The sequence below is a fragment of the Siphateles boraxobius genome, unplaced genomic scaffold, assembly GCF_051911475.1.
Source record: "Siphateles boraxobius isolate OS27281-9 unplaced genomic scaffold, OSU_SipBor_1 63, whole genome shotgun sequence".
Classification (NCBI taxonomy): Eukaryota; Metazoa; Chordata; class Actinopteri; order Cypriniformes; family Leuciscidae; genus Siphateles; species Siphateles boraxobius.
In genome coordinates this window covers 1,907,501-1,916,186 of record NW_027509190.1, presented here as the reverse complement: position 1 = coordinate 1,916,186, position 8,686 = coordinate 1,907,501, and the positions used below count along the sequence as shown (strand labels likewise).

The 8,686-nt window shown below is 45.1% G+C and overlaps 7 non-coding genes across 7 annotated transcripts; all 7 read left to right on the top strand.

Annotated features, from left to right (window-relative positions):
- The first annotated feature begins 677 nt into the window (after positions 1-677).
- Positions 678-749, top strand: trnah-gug (transfer RNA histidin (anticodon GUG)). Its single transcript has one exon. It is a non-coding gene; the product is annotated as a tRNA-His (tRNA).
- A 650-nt stretch (positions 750-1,399) lies between these two features.
- trnak-uuu (transfer RNA lysine (anticodon UUU)) lies at positions 1,400-1,472 on the top strand. Its single transcript has one exon. It is a non-coding gene; the product is annotated as a tRNA-Lys (tRNA).
- Positions 1,473-1,592: 120 nt separating this feature from the next.
- On the top strand, positions 1,593-1,674 carry trnas-aga (transfer RNA serine (anticodon AGA)). Its single transcript has one exon. It is a non-coding gene; the product is annotated as a tRNA-Ser (tRNA).
- A 4,798-nt stretch (positions 1,675-6,472) lies between these two features.
- Positions 6,473-6,545, top strand: trnak-uuu (transfer RNA lysine (anticodon UUU)). The gene has a single exon. It is a non-coding gene; the product is annotated as a tRNA-Lys (tRNA).
- A 120-nt stretch (positions 6,546-6,665) lies between these two features.
- Positions 6,666-6,747, top strand: trnas-aga (transfer RNA serine (anticodon AGA)). Its single transcript has one exon. It is a non-coding gene; the product is annotated as a tRNA-Ser (tRNA).
- Positions 6,748-7,026: 279 nt separating this feature from the next.
- Positions 7,027-7,108, top strand: trnas-uga (transfer RNA serine (anticodon UGA)). The gene has a single exon. It is a non-coding gene; the product is annotated as a tRNA-Ser (tRNA).
- A 1,095-nt stretch (positions 7,109-8,203) lies between these two features.
- Positions 8,204-8,286, top strand: trnas-aga (transfer RNA serine (anticodon AGA)). Its single transcript has one exon. It is a non-coding gene; the product is annotated as a tRNA-Ser (tRNA).
- Positions 8,287-8,686: the final 400 nt, after the last annotated feature.

The following is an 8,686-nucleotide window of genomic DNA, read 5'->3' as shown; positions in this document are numbered from 1 at the left end:
ACATTTTGAGTTAATTATTTGAATATTGATTTGTTAACATCACAAAATATGTTTACTTACAAGAGCGTTTGCTTTAAATGCATTCATGTGCATAATTGCATAATCACAGGGTTACTACTGTAGGGATTTATATGGAAAAGAGTTCCTGTGTTAAAAATGACTACGTTACCCACAATGCATTGCATGTAGTACTTCCGGAATGCACTACGAGACTAGAGAACAAGCGAAGATGCAAGCGATATTGCCACGGCATAGGTTCGAATCCCGCAAGAGACATGAAATTAAAGTGATGATACTTTAATTAAAGTGATGAAGTGATGCTATTTGCAAACCTTGCAATAAGTGCAGAACTGTGTGTAAACAATGTTGAGAAGATAAGAAAGTAGATAAAAATTAATATATTGTACGTTTTGCTCCTTTTTTCTCCTCTTCTTTTTCTCCCTTTCCTCCCTCTTTTCTTCTCTCCACCCCCCCCAAACCCCCCCTCGAATCCTGCCGACTACGTTGAGTTTGTAACCTTCTGGAGGCCTAGCTTAAAAAATTTTAAAAGGAAAAAAAGTCACTGTTACAGGATTACCCTTGAAAAGAGTTATGTTGGTAAGAAACCATTTTGTCTGCAAGCTAAAGATGACAAGGCCCCTTTGTAGTCAGGGACACGTCCGGTAGACCGGTAGCTCGCCGTGATCGTATAGTGGTTAGTACTCTGCGTTGTGGCCGCAGCAACCCCGGTTCGAATCCGGGTCACGGCAAGGTTTTCGGGGTGCCATTGAAATTGAGCTCCATGTCACCACCTCTCCTCACCCCGTCCTTCGGACTACTCTTTTTGTGCACGGCGCGTGCCCTTGATGTGCCCTGGATGTTCAAGTGAATTGAAACTGGGACATTCTTTGAAAGCATGAGCTCTCAGGTTCAAACCCTTAGAGAAAAGACTGAAAACGAAACGCTCCTATTTATTTCGGAAGAATCTTGCTTCAGAGAGAATATGGTGCGTGTATATTTTCTAATCGCTAGGTGTCAGTACACTCGCTGGCTGTTACCTAGAGTGCCGCGGACTTGCTATTTGCTACAAACAACTGCGCCTTTGACACAAGTTTACAATAACGATAAGAGCGCGGCAAGTCAACAGCATTGAAGAGTGTGAAGAGGCTTTCCAGACAAGTAGCAGTGAGTTTTTGTTCTTTTTCCTGGCATTATTTTCCTTTAATGACTGTTATCATCAGCCTAATAGGCTGCATTCCCACTAATTTGCAAATAAATTTTGACATAGCAGACGTATTGACGGCCGTTCTGAATCTTCGAAGAATGAAACGCAATGCATTGGAGGACACTCTTTTTTCTGCGCCAATACGATTCATTTTGCTGTGCGTTCCCGCGTAGCACGCACGCTTCTTGAGTAAGAGCCCAGATAGCTCAGTCGGTAGAGCATCAGACTTTTAATCTGAGGGTCCAGGGTTAAAGTCCCTGTTCGGGCGAACGAGCCTCTTTTTGTGGAGTGGTACGTTTTGTTGTTGAGTTCTTACTGATCTACACTGGCCTCGGGCAGCGACGCTGCAAGGCACCAAGCCAAACGACATGCTCCCTTCAGCTAGCTTGCAGTCGTGGCCGAGTGGTTAAGGTGATGGACTAGAAATCCATTGGGGTCTCCCCGTGCAGGTTCGAATCCTGCCGACTACGTTGACAGCTTGCGCCTGCTTTAGTTTGTAACCTCCTGAAGGCCTAGCTTAAACTTTATAAAAGGAAAAAAAAGTCAATGTTACAGGATTACCATTGAAAAGAGTTATGTTGGTAAGAAACAGTTTTGTCTGCAAGCTAAAGATGACAAGGCCCCTTTGTAGTCAGGGACACGTCGGGTAGACCGGTAGCTCGCCGTGATCGTATAGTGGTTAGTACTCTGCTTTGTGGCCGCAGCAACCCCGGTTCGCTTCAGAGAGAATATGGTGCATGTATATTTTCTAATCGCTAGGTGTCAGTACACTCGCTGGCTGTTACCTAGAGTGCCGCGGGCTTGCTATTTGCTACAAACAACTGCGCCTTTGACACAAGTTTACAATAACGATAAGAGCGCGGCAAGTCAACAGCATTGAAGCGTGTGAAGAGGCTTTCCAGACAAGTAGCAGTGAGTTTTTGTTCTTTTTCCTAGCATTATTTTCCTTTAATTACTATTATTAATTACTATAAGAAAAAGATGCTACAAGCATCAGTCAGTTTCGCACTATTTCACTATTAAACGTCGAAGGCAAGATTTTCTTCAGCATTATTGCTCAGAGATTGTCAACCTAGCTATTAAAGAATGTCTTCATTGACACTTCAGTTCAAAAAGCGGGCATTCCAGGATTCTCAGGATGCTTAGAACACATCAGTGTTATCTGGCAACGAATTCAATCAGCTAAAATGGAGAGGAGGGATCTCCACGTGACATTCCTGGATTTGGCTAATGCATATGGTTCAGTGCCGCATGAGCTTCTTTGGGCATCATTTGGTTTTTTCAGGGTACCGATGTCGATTACAAATTTAGTGAAAGCCTATTTTGGAGATTTTCAATTTAGTTTCTCAACTCCAGAATTCAGCACTACATGGCAATGCTTAGAGGTTGGAATAATGGCAGGATGCACCATTTCTCCACTGGCTTTTACCATGGCAATGGAAGTAATCATTAGGGCATCAAAATGGGTAGTAGGAGGAGAGTGATTGGCTTCTGGGATGCGACTACCACCAATCAGATCATACATGGATGACATGACAACCATGACTACAACGGTAGCCTGCACTAATCGGTTATTGGGGAAGTTAACAGATAATATTGAATGGGCACGAATGCAATTTAAGCCCTCTAAATCAAGGAGAATCTCAATAATTAAAGCAAGGTAGTAGATAAAACATTCTTCATTAATGGTGAGGCAATACCAACAGTTTCTCAGAAGCCAGTGAAGAGTCTAGGGAGATGGTACGATGGGGATCTAAAGGACACAGTTCGAGTGGGAGAAGTTAGACGACAAGCAGTGGAAGGGTTGAAGAGCATAAACAGCTGTGCTCTACCAGGCAAACTGAAACTCTGGTGCTTTCAGTTTGTTCTTGTAAGGGGTGTACAGTTAAAGACCCAGAACCAGATATGAAGAATGAAGACCCAGAGTCAGAATTCTAAAAAATTTAAGAAAATATTTACTGAAGATAGTTTGCAGTTTCATCAGCAGAAGTCAGCTTCAATACTCGCACAGGAGTTCGTAGGCCGCCCCGCTTACAGTTACAAAGATCACAGCAGTTATACGATTTCCAAGGTCTAAGCTACGTCATTGCTTACAGGACGAATGATTCTCATTGGCTATGAAATAGATAAACACAGTAATTTTCCACACATATACAGATAGACTGAAGCATATCTCCATCAATTATGCAGCTGAAGTTAGGCACGTCATGACCTTCCAGGTCGCAGATTTGGGTTGCTGGGCGCCAGCATGTCCAGAACAACAACTCAGTCAATCTCCAATAATGCCAGTGGTTCCTTAACCTGTAACCAAGAAGACTAACACACACACCGACACACCGCTTTTCCAAGGTTGGATTTGGCCGGGCTCTCACTATAAACAGGAGAGTCCTCTCAAAACATCAAGATAATGCGTTCTTTCTCTCAAGGATAGCTAAACTTTAGTCTAACTGGAAAGAAAGGCTTTAACAAAGAAATGACCCCTTAAACTATTGGCTTCAATGACCCCTACATGTTTTAACACATTGAAGACCTTTCTCAAACACAAAACAAGTCCCTACTTCATTTCTGGAAGCTGGGTTAAATAAGCAAGCACTGCATTCAGATATCAAATACAGACATTAAAGAATACATGAAAAGAACATTTCAGTAATCACACTGGTAACTTATATAAATAAAGTAAAATCTCCAGAGAAGTCATTCAACTCATTTGATATTTAGAAGGAAAAATATTGATTAATACCTTAATTATAATCAATCATTACATATACATTGAAGCAGCAGTGGATACCAATCCACCCCCTTCAGTCTACTGCCAAGGTTGCTGTGGCCACTGACTGTGTACGAGGTTTCTTTGACAACAGTGGATAAGCTGGAAGCGTTAATAAGTTCATACATCAGGAAATGGTTGGGAGTTCCACGCTGCCTCAGCAGAGTGGGACTTTATAGTAAAGGAGTATTGCAGCTGCCAGTCTCTGCTTTAACTGAGGAGTTTAAGTGTGCCAAGGTCAGACTGGAAATGACTTTAGCAGAGTCACGCGACAAATGTGTAAGGGAGGCAGCCCCTGTGGTAAAAACTGGTAGAAAGTGGTCAGCAAAGAAATCTGTAGTAGAGGCAAAGGCTGACCTTCCAATTGGGGATATCGTGGGACAGGTACAGCATGGAAGAGGGGGTTTTGGGCTCAGTTTAGCTCCTTCTAAATGGCACAAGGCAGGCCCAGCTCAAAGGAGGAAGCTGGTAGTCAACGAGGTGCGAAAGCAGGAGGAGAGGATGAGATGTATAAAGGCCATTTCCCAGGCCAAGCAGGGAGAGTGGATGAGATGGGAGAGTGTGGAACAACGCAAAATGGGCTGGCAAGACCTTTGGTCAATGGAAGAGAGTAGGATCAGTTTCCTTATTAGGTCAACATATGATGTTCTCCCATCACCGCAGAACCTAAACCTCTGGGTAGGAGATATCCCTCTTGTCCTTTGTGTTCATCACCTGCCACATTAAGGCACATTTTGACAGGATGTAAGGTGGCTCTTAGCCAGGGTCGGTTTACTTGGCGCCATGACCAAGTATTGCGATGTCTGGCTTTAGCATTGGAAGGCAACCGTAGTATGACCAATAAGTTGCCGCCTGTTCTAGCAAAACATTACACGCAGAAGACAATATTCCTCCGCCCAGGCGAGCAACCACCAAGAAAAGGTGCTAACACCAATTCTCGCCCAGGACAACTGGAAGCTGCTAGGGACTGGAAGATGCTGGCTGATCTTGATCAACGGCTTATTTTTCCACCTGAGATTGCCACCACTTACCTACGACCAGATATTGTTTTGTGGTCTGGATCAGCACGCATTGTTCAACTGATAGAGTTAACAGTGCCATGGGAGGATGCAGTAGATGAGGCATATGAGAGGAAGAAACTGCGGTATGCTCATCTGGCCACTGAGGCAGAACAGCGAGGATGGAGAGTCCAGGTTTATCCAATGGAAGTGGGTTGTCGAGGTTTTGTGGCACACTCTACAACCCGGTTCCTCAGAGACGTCGGATTCAGTGGCCAAGAGTTGCGTCGCACAGTAAAGAACTTATCTGAAGCAGCAGAAAGGAGCAGCAACTAGCTGTGGTTGAGACGGAAAGATTCTAGCTGGCTGTGTACAGGCCGCCATGCTACGGTTTCGTAGATTTCTTGAAAACTTGAAGAGTCTGTTGGTTTATTTGTATAGGTTGTATAGTATTTACAGTCATTACGTTCCTGCGTATATTGCACGAATGACGGGTGGTTGGGCAGATATTGTGTTTTGCGTTAGGTGGTATGCCATACGGAACCGTTGCCACTGAAACTGCATATTAACGCACCAGTGGGGCTCGACAGCCTTAGTCAAACGGGTTGGCGCACATGGTTGGGTTGCGGAGAGATTGTGAGATTATGGTTAGGTCTCAGCAGCAACTGTTGGTTTATTTGTATAGGTTGTATAGTATTTACAGTCATTACGTTCCTGTGTATATTGCGTGAATGAGGGGTGGTTGGGCAGATATTGTGTTTTGTGGTAGGTGGTAGGCCATACGGAACCGTTGCCACTGAAACTGCATATTAACCCACCAGTGGAGCTCGACAGCCTTAGTCAAACGGGTCGGCGCGTATGGTTGGGTTGCGGAGAGATTGTGGATAGGTCTCAGCAGCAAGAGGGAAGTAGAGGTCAGTAAGCTGGGCTGAGTTGAGTGGGGGACGGAGGGGGGTGACTCTGGGACGCCAGAGTCACTGTCGAGCCCTCTTGAGGTGTCGTGGGCTAGTCGACGAAACACTGAGGATGGAAGGTGCCCACTTGAAGACCCAAGAGATGTTCCCTACTCCGCTCAATCCAGAGGGTTGTTATGGGGGGACCACACTGTGGTTGCAGCCGTTGTGTGTGCTGACGTGCAATACACTATTAACACCAGACAGAAGGAGATTCACGTCACCAGATGGAAAGAAGTGTAAATGGATGGAGAAGCATAGGTTACTGAAAAACTACGTCTTAGTTGGTGATTATCTTGGCGAAAGCCGAGTACAAATCAGCATGAAGTTTTAACACCTACTCTCGTGTAATGGAAATCATTTATCATTAGTCTAATAGAATGCATCCCCACTAATTTGCAAATATATTTTGACATAGCAGACGTTTTGACGGCCATTCTGAATCTTCGAAGAAGGAAACTCAATGCATTGGAGGACACTCTTTTTTCTGCGCCAATACGATTAATTTTGCTGTGCGTTCCCACGCAGCACGCACGCTTCTCGAACAAGAGCCCGGATAGCTCAGTCGGTAGAGCATCAGACTTTTAATCTGAGGGTCCAGGGTTCAAGTCCCTGTTCGGGCGAACGAGCCTCTTTTTGTGGAGCGGTACGTTTTGTTGTTGAGTTCTTGCTGCTCTACACTGGCCTCGGGCAGCGACGCTGCAAGGCACCAAGCCAAACGACATGCCCCTTTCAGCCAGCTTGTAGTCGTGGCCGAGTGGTTAAGGCGATGGACTAGAAATCCATTGGGGTCTCCCCGCGCAGGTTCGAATCCTGCCCACTACGTTTATAGCATGCGCCTGCTTTAGTTTGTAACCTTCTGGAGGCCTAGCTTAAACTTTATAAAAGGAAAAAAAGTCACTGTTACAGGATTACCCTTGAAAAGAGTTATGTTGGTAAGAAACAGTTTTGTCTGCAAGCTAAAGATGACAAGGCCACTTTGTAGTCAGGAAAACGTCGGGTAGACCGGTAGCTCGCCGTGATTGTATAGTGGTTAGTACTCTGCGTTGTGGCCGCAGCAACCCCGGTTCGAATCACGGGTCACATGCCCCTTTCAGCCAGCTTGAAGTCGTGGCCGAGTGGTTAAGGTGATGGACTTGAAATCCATTGGGGTCTCCCCACGCAGGTTCGAATTCTGCCGACTACGTTGACAGCATACGCCTGCTTTAGTTTGTAACCTTCTGGAGGCCTAGCTTAAACTTTATAAAAGGAAAAAAAGTCACTGTTACAGGATTACCCTTGAAAAGAGTTATGTTTGGTAAGAAACAGTTTAGTCTGCAAGCTAAAGATGACAAGGCCCCTTGGTAGTCAGGGACACGTCGGGTAGACCGGTAGCTCGCAGTTATCATATAGTTGTTAGTACTCTGCAATATGGCCGCCGCGAATCCGGTTCATGGCAAGTTTTTCTGGGTGCCAATGAAATTGAGCTCCATGTCACCACCTCTCCTCACCCCGTCCTTCAGACTACTATTTTTGTGCACAGCGCGTGCCCTTGATGTGCTCTGGATGTTCGAGTGAATTGAAACTGGGACCTTCTTTGAAAGCATGAGCTCTCAGGTTCGAACCCTTAGAGAAAGGACTGAAAACGAAACGCTTCTATTTATTTCGGAAGAATCTTGCTTCAGAGAGAATATGGTGCGTGTATATTTTCTAATCGCTAGGTGTCAGTACACTCGCTGGCTGTTACCTAGAGTGCCGAGGACTTGCTATTTGCTACAAACAACTGCGCCTTTGACACAAGTTTACAATAACGATAAGAGCGCGGCAAGTCAACAGCATTGAAGAGTGTGAAGAGGCTTTCCAGACAAGTAGCAGTGAGTTTTTGTTCTTTTTCCTAGCATTATTTTCCTTTAATGACTATTATCATCAGTCTAATAGGCAACTTTCCCACTAATTTGCAAATATATTTTGACATAGCAGACGTATTGACGGCCGTTCTGAATCTTCGAAGAATGAGACGCAATGCATTGAAGGACACTCTTTTTTCTGCACCAATACGATTCATTTTGCTGTGCGTTCCTACGCAGCACGCACGCTTCTCGAGTAAGAGCCCAGATAGCTCAGTCGGTAGAGCATCAGACTTTTAATATGAGGGTCTAGGGTTCAAGTCCCTGTTTGGGCGAATGAGCCTCTTTTTGTGTAGCGGTACGTTTTGTTGTTGAGTTCTTGCTGATCTATACTGGCCTCGGGCAGCGACGCTGCAAGGCACCAAGGCAAACGACATGCCCCTTTCATCCAGCTTGTAGTCGTGGCCGAGTGGTTAAGGTGATGGACTAGAAATCCACTGGGGTTTTCCCCGCGCAGGTTCGAATCCTGCCGACTACGTTGAGTTTGTAACCTTCTGGAGGCCTAGCTTAAACTTTATAAAAGGAAAAAAAGTCACTGTTACAGGATTACCCTTGAAAAGAGTTATGTTGGTAAGAAACCATTTTGTCTGCAAGCTAAAGATGACAAGGCCCCTTTGTAGTCAGGGACACGTCCGGTAGACCGGTAGCTCGCCGTGATCGTATAGTAGTTAGTACTCTGCGTTGTGGCCGCAGCAACCCCGGTTCAGACTACTCGTTTTGTGCACGGCGCGTGCCCTTGATGTGCTCTGGATGTTCGAGTGAATTGAAACTGGGACCTTCTTTGAAAGCATGAGCTCTCAGGTTTGAACCCTTAGAGAAAAGACTGAAAACGAAACGCTCCCATTTATTTCGGAAGAATCTTGCTTCAGAGAGAATAT